Source organism: Rhineura floridana, chromosome 8, assembly GCF_030035675.1.
Source record: "Rhineura floridana isolate rRhiFlo1 chromosome 8, rRhiFlo1.hap2, whole genome shotgun sequence".
NCBI classification, from domain to species: Eukaryota; Metazoa; Chordata; class Lepidosauria; order Squamata; family Rhineuridae; genus Rhineura; species Rhineura floridana.
The window spans coordinates 39,325,156-39,343,793 of record NC_084487.1 but is presented as its reverse complement, the minus strand read 5'-3'; the positions used below and the strand labels follow the sequence as shown (position 1 = coordinate 39,343,793).

At 43.0% G+C, this 18,638-nt stretch overlaps 1 protein-coding gene across 6 annotated transcripts in view; it reads left to right on the top strand.

The window, feature by feature from the left end:
• Positions 1-313: 313 nt before the first annotated feature.
• Positions 314-18,638, top strand: part of LARGE1 (LARGE xylosyl- and glucuronyltransferase 1) — a 583,138-nt gene continuing 564,813 nt past the window's right edge. For 4 of the 6 annotated variants that reach the window (XM_061638974.1, XM_061638975.1, XM_061638980.1 and 1 more), the window contains exon 1: positions 315-1,546. The gene's annotated coding sequence lies outside the window, so the exon portion shown is untranslated. Of the gene's footprint in view, positions 1,547-18,638 lie in introns of all 6 variants that reach the window. The other 2 variants (XM_061638979.1, XM_061638976.1) reach the window with 2 other exon arrangements.

Genomic DNA, 18,638 nt, shown 5'->3' with positions numbered 1-18,638 from the left:
TACTACTCTCTCTAGTTGGGCGAGGCTCCAAAAGCAGGCGGCGGGCACGTGAGAAGCCAGAGAGCGTGTCCGAGTTGCTGCTCGTCCTTTGGCTTTCTCCGGACTTTTTCCTCAGCAGGCGCCCCCGTCCGTCGGAAAAGGCTCGCCTTGGGGCTCTTTGCGTTCAGGCGCTCTAGCAACAACGGTGGGGGAATACCCCCTCGGCCTCTTTAGGTCCTGAAGACCCAAGAGCGCGCTTCTCTCTCTCTCGATTCAGAAGCGTATGGAGGCGCCTTCCTGAGGCGACAGGCGAGGGGAGAGCGGGGGGGAGAGGGAGGGCTCTGCAGCAGGGGGCTGCTCCTGGTTGGGCCCTCGCTCGCCGCCTGTCACTGGGCGGCGTGTGTGTCGGCGGGCTAGCCCCGCCTCGGCTCGGCTCTTCGCAGCCCATCCTCTCCGCTGCACAGATAGACATGACACAGACCCTCGGTGGCTGCAGCTGCCGCTGAGTGAGCGGCTGCTTCCTCAGGCTGGGGCGGGCGTGAAGGGCGCGCAGCCTGCTGGCACGGGGAGCTGAAGAGGGAGCTTCGGAGGAGTGGCGGCGCCTTGGTCGGCTTCCCCTCAGAGCAAGAGAGGAAGAAAAGCTAGCCAGCCACACAGGGGAGCAGCCTCGCTTAGCGCCGCCCTGAGTCCTCCCTCCTTCCCTTCCTTCTCTCCCTACGGGAGGGGGGCAGCCTGGCTCTGGGGAGCGCAGAAGCCGGCTCCTGGAGTGGTGGCACTTGGAGAGCCGGCGGCGGCGAGGCGCTGCTGAGAGAAGAAGCCTAGCCGGCGACCACAGCGCGTGAGAGTGAGTGACTGAGGCGAAGAAAGGGAACCCGAGCGGCACCCAGCGGCCACCCAGACTGGGGTGCCTTTGCGCCCTCGCCGCTGCCGCCGCCTCTTCGTTGCCTGCACCTTCTTTGGGGGCTTCCCCACCAGCCTGTCGGAGCGGTGCCCGGGCCGCGCTTTCCCTGCACGGCGTGCTTGCAGGCCCCGGGGAGGCCGCAGCGGAGCTAAGGGGACGTGCCCCTGCCCTGGCCCCTCCGAAGTCCCGCGGGCGGGGGCCTGTGCGCAACGCTCGGCGCACAGCGGGCCACGGAGGGTTGCCTCCCACTAAGACGGCATGGGGGAAGACGGAAGAGGCAGGCCCTGAAAAGACAACCGTGGAGGGGGCTCCTGACTGATTCCGCGAGGTCCTCTTCTCCCTCCTCTCCTTCCCTCCTCTTCCTCCGCTGATCTCAGGAAGATCGGACTAGCTGAGCTTCTGGGACCGCCAGAGAGATCCACCAGAAGCGCTGGACAGTGCTGGATCGGAGCCTTCCTTTCTCTTGCAGCTTCTTCATCACACTCTCCCCCCGCCCCCAGTTACGCCACCGTCCCTAACAAATTAGAGCGGTGAAAGAAGGGGATTTGCATCTGCTTCGGTTGTGTTTGATCTTGAGGGGTACAACAGCTGCCCGGCTTGGAAGCAGCCAACCTCACTGGGGAACCCCCTTTGGCAAAGCACCTATCCGCAGCGGCAACAGAAAAGGTAAGATGCTGCTTTTGGGCGGTGATGCTGAGATTGGTACTGCTCTGTGAGAAGGAAGGGGGGACTTCTCTCCCTCTGTTCTTCCTTTTTTTCCTCCTTACTCCCCTTTAAATAAACATGCGACTCGATCCAACGCATATTGACGTGGAAGAAAGTCCCATTTTATTCAGTGGAGTTTATTCCCAAGTAGGTGTGGATAGACTTGTAGCTTCTGTTTACCCTATTTGTATTCTTTTTACATGTGAACTGGGCTTCTTTTTAGGATAGAAATTGGAGCCTTCTCCCAGGAGCTGCATTCAGTATGTGCAGCCGATACTCCTGTGCATGCTTACTCTGAAGTAAGTCCCCCAGATTTCCGTGAATCTTGGTAGGATTGCAATAGCCTTCAGCTACCAAAGGATGATACAGCCAATAATCTCCCTTGGCTTTAGTTGAGAAATAGGGGAGTAGATATGATTTGGAATGTCAGTTGTTCCTCTAAGACCGGATTCCTTCACATAATCTTTGCAGTTTGCATAAGAAAATAATTAGCAGTTTGTCCTCCAAACAAGATAGGCAAAACTCAGGAAGATGTCAGTTGCCTCCTGTATTTGCTGGACTTCAATTCACCTTAAGTGGAAAGGATTTACTTGAAGAGACAGGAGGCTCTGTAAGTGAAGAAGCAGGCTGTAGCAGACTTTATTTACTTTTGCTGTTCAGGAAGAGTTTCCTTTAGGTGTTGAGACTATGAAACAGACCATCCTCTCATTGAGACTTTAAAAACAGCCCCCCAGCCTCAATAATTTACACTGTGTAGACTCCAGAGGCAATGGCAGAATGTTTGGAAGTAGACAATCCTTCCAGCATCACTGTGAGTTGTATGCAACTTGTGAAAAGTATCTGGGGTGGGATGGGGAAGAGGAACATGATCAAAGTTTATGGATCAACGGGGTTTTTTTTGCTGTGGTCTCAGTATGTATTTAGATCAGAACTCTCCTCCATCAAAGAGGCAGCCTTACCAAGCAACAAGATGGAGCAGAACTTAGGTGCCAAGTAGAGGAGCAGGTTCTGAGGATGGGGTGAAGGAGAGCAAAGAGGCAGATTGAGAAGCAGAGGCAGTGGTCTTTTTGATCCTAATCATCATGCATACAAAAGTAAGCACCGCTTGGTCCAGTGGAACTTGCTTCCTTTTACTAGCATATGTCATTAGGATTGGGGATGGGGAGGGGAGTGTGAGAATCTTGGGCAGCAAAAACATCAAGGCTAACCCTGGGCAGAAAATATTGATGATGAAATGTGATTAAATAAGCAGCTCTGTGTAACTTGAAAACTTGCTTATTCTGTCAGGCTTAAATATCTTTATGTTGTATGCCTTGTATAATAGACAATACATCAGAAACACTTTACTAGCTGCATTAATAAATTGCTATGTATCTGCACGGGGGTGGTGGAAAGGGAGGGGGAGAGAGAATGTTAATGAGCATGAAGGTCACTTCAATATTTCAAGAAGCACGCTTTCTGGCTGGTTTGACTTAAAGTGATTAGGTTCAATAAAGAGTTGTCACATTATCAGCCATGTCCACTACATCTACAGGATGAATTGGCTGTAAACATTTTTTTTCAGTCTTCTCTGAATTTATTAAAGTCAGTATCCATTTAATAGACAGTCTGGTTAAATGGGACTCTTTCAAGGAACAGATTGTGTTTAGTTAGATGACTGTTTAATTGGAGTGGAATCTTTCCTTGCACTGCCTAGGTGTGTGTCTCAGACAAAGTTCTGCTGTTATTAATATCTGTGAATTGTGTCATTTAGTTCATTAAGCTGATCTCCCTTGGGAACAAATAAACAACTTACGTGACTCTGTGGAGATATCATGAAGTTTGGCAGTGCTTTATATAACTGCTGTTGGAGAGGTTCCTAGTTCATGTTAGGCATTCCAGGGCTCATCTGATATAATTCTCTTCTAAAACATGACCTCAGATTGAGGGAAGGGGGGTTCCCTCCCCACCCATCTTTATTAAAAAAGGAAGAATCTGTTGGGCAGGTGTGTTATTGCCAGTTTGCAACTAAAGGCTTTCTCCTTGGTTGACTGATGTTAGAGGCATATGTGAAAATGGATTAATTAGACTGCAGCAAAATTTTGTGTAGTTGACACCACACTTACATGCACATCTTGCATTTTGCCATGTGTAGAATTTGGCTAATATGAGATCTGTGTAAACTTGGTAGAGGGGTGTATAATGCAAGGTGTAAAATAATGCATTTGACATGCTAAAAAGTGCTATGTAAATTTGACGTAACTATGATATAGCCAAAATGTGCTAAATCAAACTTTTGTATGGGCAATCATTGTTTGGTTTTTGGATAGAGCGGCTAAGGAAATATTGTCTCTTAGTCTGGTCCTAAGCATGTTCACTTAAGTTCAATTGAAATTAGTGGAAATTACTACCAAGTGTTAAAATATGGGTATTAGACATTGCATTAGCTAGTAAATACTTAGAATGGGACATACTATCCAGTATGTCAGAGCTAGATTACAAATCATGATGTTATGCCAGTTGTGCAGGCAAATGTGCCAATGCATATGTTTTGGCCTGGGGAGTGGTCATTGGGTTTCCCCCTTAAATTACTACTTGAAGTTAGAGTGGGAAGGAATTTGACAAGGGCATTAATTCTAAACCCAGAGCCCTACAACATCATCTGGAAACTGTCAATTGATCAGTGCTTTCTGTGTAATGACATCTTTCACAGATTTATTTTCTTTCTCAAACTGAGTCAGAGAGACAGTTGAAAGGGCCTTTGAATTGGACCTAAGTAACTATAGTAGGGAAGTTAATTCTGGGATAGGTTCTTAGGCAAGTCACTAAATTGGGATTTTCCCTGTAAAATTACTTACTTTTCATTATTAGTTGGTAAGATTTTTTTTTTAATAAATCATTCTTTTAGTGCCTTAGGCTGCAATCCCATACATACTTACTCTGAAGTAAGGCTCATTGGATTCAATAGGACTTACTCCCAGGTAATTGTATCCCATTGAACCCAGTGGAGCTTCCTTCTGAGCAGATATGTATTGGATTGCAGCCTAAGTGACTGTATGAACCTGAGGGTGAGAACTAATTCAGAATAAGTTTATGATATGCTTGTGTGCTCTACACCTTCTTGAAACGTCATTCCCTATCTGTTAACGACTCCCACAGGAAAGGGAATTTATACATCTGAATGAGAGTGCTAGATCAGTTTTGTTCTTAAAATACCATATAAATTAGTATTTATTGTCAGCTTTGCACCTTAGTAGTACAGGAACTTTGATAAATTAACTGAAAGCTGCTTATCCTTTCCTTGCCATTTTGAGAAGTGTCTGCAGATTCTCTGCTGGAAATGGCAATATGTTAACATAAAAATAGTGCTGAGTATGTTGCTATTTGTATTCTTCAATCTCTCACTTCAGCCAGCAATATGCTTAGATGGACTAATGTTGTTACTGCCTCACCTCCCCCGCCCATGTTGAAAACCTAGATACTGTCACAATAAGCTGCTATAATGAGCCAGAGTATTGAGCCCTTAATGCCAAGAGGTCTTGCACTTAAAAAAAATTGGTATCTGTAAACACACTTGCAGCAGAGGGAAATATCTTAACTAAAACTAAGCGGAGCAGAATGCTAGATTGTGGTATAAATGCACATGAAGTATCTAAAGGTAGCTTGCAAAGCATTCGGCTGCAGTCTCTCAAGCTGTGTTTTTTTTTTTTTAAAGGCTCACAGCTGACTGTGGGATAGACCTTGTGAACTACAGATCTGTAATAACATAAACAGATACATCTGAAGTTTTAATGTGCCAGGTTTTGGAATGACTTCTTATTTTGGTTGTATGTGATGGATTTCAAATCCTGTGGTCAGTAGGGCTTAGCCTTAGAGGAAAGGTGAAATCTGCAGTGAACTTCAGGATCATTGGTGGATAGTTGGCTGCTTTTGGGAGGGGAAATCCACAATATTGAGACTGGATCCCCCCCCCTTGCATTTGTGCCTTCACACATCCTGTCCAGAATGGATGCTTTGGCTGAATATCTCTATTGATATAACCCATTAGCAAATACTCTTCCTCTATTAGATTTACTTTGGAAATGCACAAGGAGGAATATGCTAGTGAGAGAGGGCTAAAACTAATAGTCATGAGCCTGGCTGCTCTCCTGTCCTCTGTTTTCTCATAAGATAGATTGGATTTGGGGTTGCATTATACAGAAGGATAATAATCCTTTCAGATGTTGGAGCATGTGTGAAAGAGAGCTAGGAATAGCACTGAATATTAAAAAGCCAGATACCGTCCGCAAGCTGTTGAACTTTTCTGGAATTCTAAAGAGTGTTCTCTAAATAAGCTGCAGCATGGAATAAGGTGAAATTTACAGATATACTTTGTGAGTGTGCAAGAAAATATTTGTGTCTTTTTCTGGCACAGAATAATAATTGTTAGAACATTTCACTTAGCTAAAGTCATCCTCTTGACAAATTGTGTTGGGTGTATAGAACATTTCTTCTGTGAGTTGTCCTGAGCATGTGTTTTGTGTGTCTCTTGTGGAAGTGAAATGTTTTTATGTATTCTGTCCTACGGTATAGTTAGTTCTGTCCTAAGGTATGTGTATAGCTACAAAGCCTGCATAACTTAAACAGAGATAGTCTTGTTACAAGAATATTCCTGTTTGTTTTTTGTAACCTGTAGCTTGGTACAAACTGACTTCAATGAGAGACTGAGTCTTCTTTCTTGATGTTTAAAGGCTGATGGTTATTGATGGACAGGTTGGGATTCATCACCTAACTACAAAGATCTGTGTTGGCCTTTTGTTTTTGCCTGTAAGATGTTAGGCTGTGATCAAAACCTGTAGGATTGGACTAGCTGTTAGTTAGGGAAACGACATGAGAAGTCTGCAATCATTTCCCATAGGAAATGTGGGCAGTGAAAATGTTCTAGTTTCCCCCCCTCTTTTTCTTGTTTTGTTCTAGCTTTTTTAAAATGAATTTTGAACACCCAGAAATGTTCTTCCTGAAGAAGAGGTCCTCAACATTTTTGAGTCTCTGTTCACCAACAGAAGTTAGTCCTAAAACCTGACCATTCAGATCTGGCAGTTGCTCACGTTTTTGGTACTATGGGTTTTTCGTACTAACCAGGGATGCCAATAGGACTTCTTGGGCCTAGTACACTCTGTGTAGATTGGCCCCCCTACAGTCCCACCCTTCACCTCCTGGCAATCTGTTGGCAAGAACTACTGCTTATGTACATATATTACCAATATGAACTGTTATTCTGAATTCACAATCGATTTAAGATGTATTTATTGAAATTTTAACCCGTCTTTCAGAGTTTCTGCCCTCACAAGGCATTATTTTCATATAATTATTAAATAACATTCAAACATTAAAATAACGTTAAAAAGATAGGAGCAGCTAAACAAACATGTGCAACTTGACTGAACCAGCCACCAACCTAACCTATCTCACAGGGTTGTTGCAAAGGTACAATGAGGAGGGAGGACTCACAAGGAAAAGTGAGGTGCAAATATATCATCTCAGATTCACAAACCATGGAGAGTGTGTGTGTGAGAACTTGTACAAATGCAACCCCCTCCCCCAATTGCTTTAACTGCAATATTCCGTAGTCCTGATATTTTTTACAACAAAATACCAACAACAAAAAATCTTGCTAACCCTGATAAATAACAAACACACAAGTACACATGGCATGTGCAGCTCGACTGAACCAACTCTCAGCCTAACCTACCTCACAAGGTTGTTGGAAAGACTCCATAAACATACACTGAAGATGCAAAAATAAATACACCACATATAATAGTTTATTGTCAAAACTAGATGGTCATTGCAGAACATTTTCTTAAAAAATCAGTATTAGTTTCCTGCCAAATAATAGCAGTGACACCTAAGTAAGCCCTGCCTAATTGCCTTAAACATAGGATTGAGAGGGGAGAGAGAGAAAAGGATTAACACAATTCCATGCTATCTCTGCTCAAAAGTCCAGTTGATTTACAGCACAATCCTAACCATGTCTTTTCAAAAGTAAATCCTATTGAATTCAGTGGGATTTACTCCCAGGTATATGGGATTAGGATTTCAGTTTTACTCGCCCAAAATGAGTATAGCATTAAAGCCACATGTTGGGAAAGTTTTCAGACCAGGCTATGAACTGCCCTGTTCAGCAGTCCATGAAAATATAAAGAATCATACATAAATTTGTATGACTCCTTTTATTTAGAAAACTATAAAACATTTTAATGGCATCATAAACTGCATGTACACTTTTTAAATTTCTGTTCAAAATTATTTGACAGATAAAATGTTTAATATGTTGGAGGTTTTGCAAATAAAAAGCTGCATTTACACCATTATCACTAAAATTGTTTACTGTGCATGTCTACCAAGATCCTGCTGTCCTGTGTGTCCTTCTTTGATCTTGTGGACCTCATGCTGGATGTGCACTGAGAGCACAGCTGCTGCTGAAAGCTATAAGCTTACTCAACTAATTTGATTTGCAGATGCACACTATTAATCATTATGCAGAGACAAGCAGGAAAAGGCAGCTCTTTTCAGCACTTGCAAGAGGTTCCAGATGTTGCCAGGGGTTCAACAAATCCCTTGTCAGTTATAGCTCTGACTTCACTAATTGGCTAAAACCTGGAAGGGTGTGGATTGGAGCAGCCAGCTACCTCATATTACAGAAATTGAGGGAGGGGGACTCACATTTTGGTGTATAACCTTTTTTCCAGAGCATTTAGAAACTTACTTTTTTAAAAAAAATGAAAGCTAAGAATCTGGGCCCCTTGCTGGCTCTGGGCCTGGTAGAAAGGGACCCTTTCTACCCATCTGTTGGCAGCCCTGAATCTAACTATACAGTAGGGCTACCAATAAGGCTGTTGTCAATTGCAGAAAGGCCCCGCTCCTACCACACTTGTTCCACTTTTACGGTGTTTTTCAGGTGTTGGGCACCATTTTAGACAATGTTAGTCAATGCATTCTGCGTTACGGTGGATTTCGCTTTACGGCAGTGGTCCGGAACAGAACCTGCCGTATGAACAGGGCCCTACTGTATCGAAAAGGTATTTCTTGGCAGTCAGTGCTTTAGAGATTAAATGTCAAAGACTCCTGTGGCACCTTAGACTAAGCATAAGATTTTGTGGACAAGAGTCCAACACTTTTTTGGTTTTGCTACAACAAACTGTCATGAGTGCTTCCATGTAGCAGTTTATTGTGAACTCAGTACTATTCATGCATGAACATTTTTTGCAGTGCTCACATGACATTGCCCTCATGAAAACGCTATCCCATATCCCCACTTCTTTAATCCAGATTTACAATTTTTGTAAATCTGATAAGTAAAAGACCCTGTGGAAATAGTCAGTCTGGATTAATGGTGGTGATGCATTTTGATGAAGATAACATTGTGTGGGTGCTGTGAAAGATCTGTATGGATGAGCAGCACTGAGTCCACAATAAAATGTTGTGTGGAAGGGCCTTATGGTTACCCTTCTGGAAGCTGTTGCCAAATCTATGTTTGTTCTGTTTGAATTCTTTTCCATGAAGACGTGCTGCTTTCTCATCTAAGATTTTCATCTCTAACCTCTCTCAGGTGTGGTCATCATTCATAGGGTGAGTTGGTTGTAATGGTGAACATACCTGGAAATGGCAACTTCTAAGCAAACGGCAACAAGTCTGAAATTAATGTCTCCCTGGGGAGAAGACAATGGGGTGGTAGAATGGAAGAATAGAGCTGTTAGGAAGAGTCTTTCAGAGGCTGTGTCTTTGTGGATTCCAGCCTCCCCTGTCTGATTTTAATTATCTCCTTTCTGATTGTTCTGAATAATTAGACCATTCTGGCATCAAAAAAATCTTCCATGTTTAGCTAAGTCAATCACCCATAGCTGGTCTCTGGCAGCAACTTTTCCAGAGTGTGATCTGGAGGCTCATGAGGCCACCACCTAGATGAAGCTAAACAGATCTGGGTCTGATCCGTGCCTTCATAGAGACTATTGGGAATGACATGTATGGCACTTTGGGTTCCATGACAGAGGAAAGGAGGGATATCAGAAAATAAATATCTTGCTCCACCTCAAGCTATTCCTATTACCTTGATCTTGATTTTTGGTCCAAACAAGGTTTGCTATTCATAGTAGCATGATGTTTTGAAGAAATAGTAAATGTTTAAGTCAAGGATGGGCCTGTGAGACTTGTCTGGCCTATTCAACTGGGACACACAAGGTTGGATTGTAATGGTACAAGTGGAGCAATTACACCAGGACACATGGCTGCGTGTGGCACAGTAAAACAGTGAAATGGGGAGGCAAGTTAATTTCTCACAAAAAATGACAATATTGTCTATGTTTTGTCTTGTATCTCAGGTCCTACAAATGCTAGAAACTTTTAAAAATGATAGCTGGGAATATGGGCGTTATGGTTCATCCAGGGGGCAACTATCTCCCCTTGTGCCCTTGCCTCCCCTGCGGATGCTCATGGCTGCAGCATGCAGAAGGAAGCAGGGAGGTGTGTGTTAGGTGACCCTGGGGCTGGCAGAAGCAGCAGGGGGCATACTCAGAGATCAGCATCATGGCTGAGTCAGTGAGCCTGTGTTGCAGTATTAGCATGACTTGGAGCCATGCAGGGAGCAGCAGATGCTGCAGAAGAATGCATTGCCAGTGTGGACCTGGGTCTCGAAGAATTGACATTTGGCAGCAACTACTATCAAAGCTCAAGCTGCTCATGAAGCACTGGGCCCTGATTAATCCTTTCAGCGTCACTCATACACTTGTCATCAAGTTTTTCTAGCAATATCCAAAGCTTGTGAGGTAAGGGGGTGCAGCTAGGCTAAATTCCTATCTGGGGACTTTGGTATGTCTGCTGTGGTGATAGCGCTGGTGGGGAACTCTACAGGTCTACATGCACACTTGGACTGATTTCATTTATTGTAAGTTGGAGACAGAAAGTTCCGTAAGTACCGCTGACAGAATTCTTTGCCTCCACTCCGTCGCCCATAAAAACACCACCACCTCAACTCTTGGGCTCTCTTTCAGGGGCAGCAACACTCCTGGAGTACCAAGCAATTTATTGCATATTAATAAAAGAGGGAGGGCATATCAGAGTGCCTAGTTTATTTGCTTTATTTTAGATTCATAAAAGAAGTCAGATACAGATTAGAAGAGGTAAAGCAAACCCCTATTTTCCCTGTGCACATTTGTCTGGTACTGGGTACTGTCCTGTGCACATTTTTCTGGGAATCATGTAATGTCCGTAAAACAAATTCAGAGTGTTTCCTATTGTCCTGCCCAAAGCTGAGAGATGCACACGTACATGGTTCTATAAAGTTTTCTCTTTTTATTAGAGTTACAGTTATGCCAAATGCTTTCCAACTCATTCACCTAACTATGCTTTCTAGGAACTAATTCCCTCTCTAATACTGTCTAAGCATGTCTTTGCAGCCACAGATGTTGACGCAGCAACTCCCCCCCTTCAGTGCCCCCTTAAATAAGTTTCTGTTTCGTACAAAGATGCTGGCTCCTCCTTAACCCTGACCATTGCTCTTCGTGCCTCCAAGGCCTCTGGGAGTGGGGTGAAGGGGGCTGGACCTCAGCTTCCCCCTCTGCATGAGGGGGGCTAACAGTCTGTTCAGGTGTGGGAAGTGGCTGGATGCCCGGCTGGGGATCAGCAAGTTGGCAAGGTGGCGCTTCAGACGTGGGCGAGGGGGGAGTGTTCAAAGGAGCAGCCTCTGACAGCCCAGGCTGCGCTTCCGTGGGAGGGGGCAGGTGACTGGGTGTGCTGCGAGCCTTCCCTCAAGTCCTCTCCCCAGTCCTCCAAGTCAGAGTCCCCGTCCTTGAACCCGCCCCCCCCCCCAGTCCTGGGTCAGAACACCTTTCCTCACTCTGGGCAGGCAAATGTTTCTCCCTGTTTCAAGGCCCTTCTGTACAGCTTGCCAAAAGAAGACAGGATGTGAACATTTTATGGGGAGAGGGAGGATATATCTTCATGAAACTGCACTTCCTATATCAGTACACACCCTATAGCAATTGCATATGTTAGATCGAGAATGAAGTATCACCAGTGCCATTTATCTAAGCAAGTGTAAGTGAGGAAATGCACAGGCATGTTTTAAGCTGCCTTTGCATTTCCTCATAAAAAGCTGAATTATTCTTTGTCATGTCACCTGGTATGAACAATGCCAAAATAAACATACTGCATAATTTCAGGCACTTCTAAAGTGAGAATAAGTGTACTTCACACATTCCAGAAACTAGTGGAATATACAGGTATATCCCATATACCTGCAGGTTTTCCCCAAGATATGTAAGAACTAGTCTTCTTTTGGGTACATGTGTGCATCGTATATACAACATGATGACCCAGAGCCAGTCTTGGCTTTCTGCAGCTTGTATGTGACATGTATACATGATGATAGTGTGGCTATTGCATAGTAAGAGTACTGTTGGTGCATATGAAATATGCGTGTGCTTGTGGTCTTTTGTTTTTGGTGGCATAAAATGGTCCTAAGCTTTTGATGTGCAGAGGTTTAAAAGGTTATCTTTCCTCTAAGGTTATTTCGTTGAACATCCTTCCTTGCATTCTCTTCTGTCAAGATGGCAGTCTGTCTTTTAATTTTTTTTAAAAAAAAACCTCTGGTACATTTTAATTTTTGTGACGTGCTTTGAAGATGAAAAGCATTATGTAAAATGCTCAGTTTAATGATTTCTACTGTATGTGAAAACTAGTAATGATGTTTCTTAATTTTGGTTTATTGACTTCCTCGTAGAGTACAACATAGACATTTGAAATAGCATTTATTGCAGTCTTAGACTCTGGAATACATTTTTAGGATGTATCTATAAAATCTGGTTTGAGCACAGATCTTAAAGAATCTGTTAAGTGTGATATCTGTTTGTCTGACTACCAGTGTCCACCTTCTCCTGAGCTGCGTTGCTGATTTTTCTCATGCTGAGAAGTTGTTCAAGGTCCATCAGCCACTTCAGCTACTTCACAGTTGATATTTGGACACAGAAGGATAAAACATGGGGATGGTAGACCGTTATACTTCTGCTTTCATTTTTAGCACTGGTTCCAGTTTCCAAGCGATTGCTTTTCATACGTTATCTTTACTGTATTGGAAGAGAGAGGTTCTCCTGACTTCAGAGATGACAAGTATTTTGTTTTAATGAATTCAGGGGACATAATCCCTAGTAAGTAAATTTAGGATTGCAGCCTTGGAAACTTCTAAAACAATGAAAGACAACTTTTTGGTATTACCCTAAAACACTGTGTTTGGATATGAGGCTATTTAAATTCGCCTTTTAAAAATTAATTCTCATGCTTGGGCTTGAAACTGTCTCATAGATATAATGCAGCATACATCAAGATACGTGCACCTGTTCAACATTTATTTATTTTTATTTTAAACATTTATATATTGTTTCATCATTTGCATTTCTTAGTCATTATACATGTGATTTTGTGATGGTTAAACACTTGAAGTATATCATACTGCCTCACAGCATGGTTGTTAATTATGTGTGGCTGGATGTTTGAGGGCTAGTGAGTGTGTCACTCACAGTCTGATACAGTCTGATACATGGGGAAATTATTCATAGTCTTAAGAGTCAGGACAAAACACAGCATGCTGAACAATGCATTTAGGAAAATAATAACACAACAAAATGGCTGAACTTTCCACATATCCCCTTCTTAGCATCACACAACAAACCAGCAAGGTAGATTAGTGTGTTCAGTATCACTATCACAAAATACTTAAAAATAGTTCCATTCTGTTTGGCTCACCAGGCCTCCTCATTTCAGAATGATGGTGATGATAATGGTGCACAAAATTCTCAATAAGCCTCACAATTTCAGTGTGTGTGTGTGTGTTGGGAGAGGGGGGGAAACCCAGCCATGCCTTTTAGACAATAACCCTGTGGGTGGATGGCTACTTGATGGACAATTAGCTGGCTCATTAATTTGTGAATAGAAACAATCAGGAAACATAGGGAGATCATCAGCTGTACTGAAAGTTACACATTGCCTATGTAAGAGCCACAGTCACTGTCAGCAGGACTGTAAAGATGTAGCTTTGTGTATTGCGAATAACCATGGATTAGAAAATATAAGCAGTCCTTTGGGTAACGTGGGGTGAAATACATCTCTAGTAGAGATGAAGAGTTCAGTCCTAAAGTCTTAAGGAGTAAACCACATTGAGTACAGTGGAACTTACTTCTGAATAAACATGGATAGTATTGTACTGCCAGTGTTTTAATAGGAATATAGGAAGCAGCCTCTGTGACGTCCTTCCCTGGTTCTCCCTGTCAGGTTCCCACCTGCTTGTGGCTACTGCCTTTCACTGGGCACCACCAGGGACACCACCAGTCAGGACCGTCCTTTATATGGTTTCTCACTCCTCTCTAGCACAGATCTCACTAGATCCCACTGCTAGGCAGCAGCACCAGTCACTCCCTGTAACCAATACTCCCAGAGAAATTGCCGAAGCCTCTCTATAGCTTGTTACTTTGTGACTGTGTGCCTATGCTGTTCCCAACCCCCTTGTATCTTTATATATAAAGCCTACTATCCTGGGTTGCTCTGCATACTTGACTTGTTACAATATCTCCCTTCACCGCTGCCACCATTAGATACAGTTTCTGTTCAGCCTTGGTAATTACCTTGCCCTCCCTTCTGGTCTATATATTCCCCCAGCCAAGGATCAGGCCTTTGGTAAACCAAATAAGTATTTATTTACTAACAACAGGAAATAACAAGATTACTTTAGGAATGTTTCACAAGCGTATGGTTTCATATATGGTCAGTCTTTATGTTTCTGTTCATATATATACTCTTTAAATATCAGCCAAATACAATCCAAACTTCCCTCAGAACTCTGTCAACCAACCCACACCAAACGACCTCACTCCAACCAACTCAACAACTTCTCCCCCTTAACCGACTCTACCTCCATCACTCACAAACCTCCATTTATACCTTCAGCCAGCCAGCCACTCAGCCAATCGTCATCCAGCATACTTCAGCTTCTCACCCATGTACTCCCCCTTTCTCCCTCAGTCAATTACCACACATCACCTAATAGACCCGCACTTACCATATTTACAGATGCCTAATCTACAGGAACATCACAGCCTCACATCAGGTATTTTTCTGTTTAGCCCGTTACTCTCAACTCTGACTGGCAGCAGCTCTCCGGGGTCTCAGTGAGAAGTCTTCATTATTTTATATATTTGTTGCATTTGTATTATGCCCTTCAAGTAGTTCAGGGTGGCATACATGGGACTCCCTCCCCATCTTATTTTACCTTCCCAGCAACCTTGTGAAGTAGGATAGGCTGAGACAGCGTGGTCCAAGTTAAAGTAGTGATCTTCATGACTGAGGACAGATTTGAACCCAGGTCACAATGGTTGTAGTCCAGTGCTCTAATCACTGCACTACCCTACGCTATACTGGCTTCCTCATCACTTTGCTTTCCCCAAATTTGCTCCTTGTTACTTTTGATAAACATCTTCCTGTTTGCTTTGAATGATCTTCCCATGGACATTCATTGAGCCAATAGGATTTCAGCATTTTCTAGGCCTGGAGTCTAGGAGTTATGCCCACTAGACTTGGTCAGTTCTCTCAATGGCTCGTGACCTGTGGAATAGCAGCTTGACTGTAGCCACTGTGTTGATGGCTGTCCCCAGGTATCGTCTCTCATTGCTTCAGTACAAAGTCCCTGGTTCACACAAGGCCTCAAGCAAATGAAAGTGGAAGGGAGATGTCTCAAGCCAACATCAGCTAATTGAAGTACAGTGGGGCCAGTGTGCACTTCATGTTTTAAACAAATTTGTGTTGAGAAAATTCAGATTCAGCACCATGAGAAAATAAGTTCTGCAACCTGAATAAATCATTCATATCACTGACATGTGCCCAATTTGCCCTTCTCCTGACTCCTGGAAATCTTATCCAGGTGCTCAGCTTTGGCTTCTGAGATTTCAGTACGCATTGTTTCAGTTTTCAGTTGGATATTTGCAATTATAAAAAAACCCACCACACTCCGTGGCGCAGAGTGGTAAGCGGCAGCAACGCAGCCAAAGTTCTGTTCACGGCCGGAGTTCGATTCCAACGGAAGGAGGAAGTCGAATCTCCGGTAAAGTCGAGGTCCACTCAGCCTTCCATCCATCCGTGGTCAGTAAAATGAGTACCTGGCATATGCTGGGGGGTAAAGAAAGGCCAGGGAAGGAACTGGCAATCCCACCCCATATATATGGTCTGCCTAGTAAACGTTGCAAGACATCACCCTAAGAGTCGGAAACGACTTGCACTATAAGTGCGGGGACACCTTTACCTTTACTTTAAAGTTGAGAATCACAGGAAGCTGAATTTCTGTGCCCAGTACTTCAGGATTCCTGGGCTCTTCCAGCATCTACGCAACCTTAAATGTAGTACATTCCTGAAGATTATACAACAGCAGAGATATTCTGAAGAAATCTTCCTGCTCAGCTGCTATTGTGTCTGCAAAGTGCCATGCCACAGAGTTCTTGTGGAGGTGAACAGGCAGGTGAATCTGCATTGTCTCCACTTGGAGGCTGAAACATTGTCAGCTTGCTGTGATGAACTTGCTACCTGCTTTGCGGACAAAACTCACACATATTTAGTTGGGCTTTGGAACCTCACCTTTTTACATTATAGTGTTAGAGTTGTGTGTGTTGGAGATTTTCTTGCCGTATTTGTTTGGATGCTGTCAGTCTGTCTTGTCCAGTGACTTGATGTGCTTGGTAATTATGAGGACAACCACTTGCAAGTGGGACCTCTGCCAGTATAAAAAGGTGTTTACGGTAGATGCCCCTCAGCTATATAATTTCCTTCTCTTGGAAAAAGTTCATGTCCATGTGTCACAGACCAGACTAAGCCAAACACATTTCTCTACCTAAAATTTTTGTGATAGAAGAGGTCAAATTGAGAGTCTAGAGGCAGCTAGAGAAAGATAGGAGTCCTTTCAGTGTCTATTCAGGAGCAAGGGATAGTAGAGGATGGAAAGTATAACAATTCACTCTGCTGGTTTTAGATGCAAGATGGCTATAAATAAAGTTTTAATACACAGTACACACATTAGGTCACTAAGTACTGTAGCACTGGGCATCTCATGCAAGTGGTGAAAAACATTTTAATTGGTGATTAGTTTTGGGTGCAGAGAGGGTTATATTTTAACAATGTGCTGCATGCATAGTACCAAGTTTGGAACAATGAAATTCAATACAAGTTTACAACTTCTTTGAATTGGAACCACATAAGACCCTTAGGTGGGGGGTGTTGTTGTCTGGGTAGTAGTGGAATGTATGGCCTCTATTGAGATTTTCTATACAAGGGGTTCTATGGTTCATCTTTTTCTTTTTATGCTGGTACATTTAAAATGAGAAATCTAATCTGGAAGCATTGATTCTCCTTTGTGTTTTGAAAGGAAACAATGAATGAAAGCATCCTTTCCTTGTTCCTTTTGTGACTGTGCATCATCTTGGTAAATTAAAATGTTCCTCTCTTTTCAGCCATAATAACCATGTAATGAAAAAAGATGCTCGTTCTAGAGCCGGTCTTTTTTTTTTTTTAAACCTTCTCTAAACAGAGTTGACTTCCCTGCTGTGACTTCAATAATGCATTATTTTATAAGTTCAGAGAATTTAATATGTTTCTGGTGATTTCTGTATATTGCACTTAGATGATAAGGAAAATCACTATAATAGGCTGGATGCAAACACCTGCTGTCTTCTTCTACAGCTTCTTTCGGCCTCACTTCCTTTCATCTTCCTCTGACTCTTGCATGCTCCTCAATTCTTCCTCTTCAGGCTCTATTTGTGCCCATGTTCATTGATCAATATTTTATGAACACAAGTCCTTGGACAAAGACATGTTCTTGCTGGTGGTGAATAAAATGGGTAGCAGTTAGGGTTGCCAGGTTCAGGGCCTGAGACTGACCCTGTATCTTTAGGAGAAGAGAAAGTCAGCCAAGTGCAAGTGTTCTTGCAACACTGTAATGGGAAAAACCACAAGGTGGAATTCTCCCTTCCCCCCTGCACATCTTTAAGATACAGAAGACCTCTTGGTTGCCAGGCCCGGCCTCCATTTAATTATGAAATAATCTCTCTAGTATTGAGGAGTAAGATGCCCATGCTTATAGAACACCTCTTCCAGAAACAGTTGCTTGGTGCTGACTCGGTTATCGTGTCCAGGGTTTTGGATTATAAATGAATCTGTGTTTTAATGGTGCAGCACTAGAGTGATTTGTGACTGCTGATTTATTGTGATTTTGTGCTTTTAATAACACAGCCCCCCCAAAAAAAATTATTAGCATATTTCTTAGGTTATGATTAGCTGCCCTGTTCTCCTGACATGAGAGTGGGCAGGATACAGCAATGATAGATACTTAAATAAATTGTAAGTGTTGTGAAGTCTGCTTTTCCCCCTGAAGCCTTTAATGGTTGGTGGTTTTATTGCTCTCCTGTTGTGGCATCTCTTACTCTTTACTCATGTATTGAGTTTCTATTCATTTGACTTTTATTATTTGTAAACCACATTGGACATTGAAAGTGGAAAGGTTGGTGGCATATCCATATTTTAAAAACAGTTCAAGGCCTTCTGTACTTGTTGGCTGCTGCTTCAGCTGTTGGGCATAACTTGTTGAGCGATATGACATGGAGATTGCTTTTGTGGCACAGATTCTTCCTGTTGCATCCAGCAGTCTCAAATCTTTGAGATGTGAGAAGAATGCTTATTCTGTCTGTACACTTCATCAGGCCACATGGTCTGTGTCACAGGTGTAAATTGGGAAATGTGCTATGGCCTCACCATCTTAAATTATATTCCCATAGCCAAGTTGTCTGCACAGCAGCTTTCCAAGTATGTTTCCAATGCCTGTGCTAATTATAATATCTATGTGCAATTCCAGCTTCATCTCCTATGCATGTTTTACCCTACCTACTTGATAAATATTATTCATAAAATAATTTCTTCTACTTTTCTTGCATATGCCTTTGGCATGTTGCACATTGGCTTCTCTTGCTTCCTCTTCTGGGTAAAGTTAATGTTTTCATTCCCTTGTCTC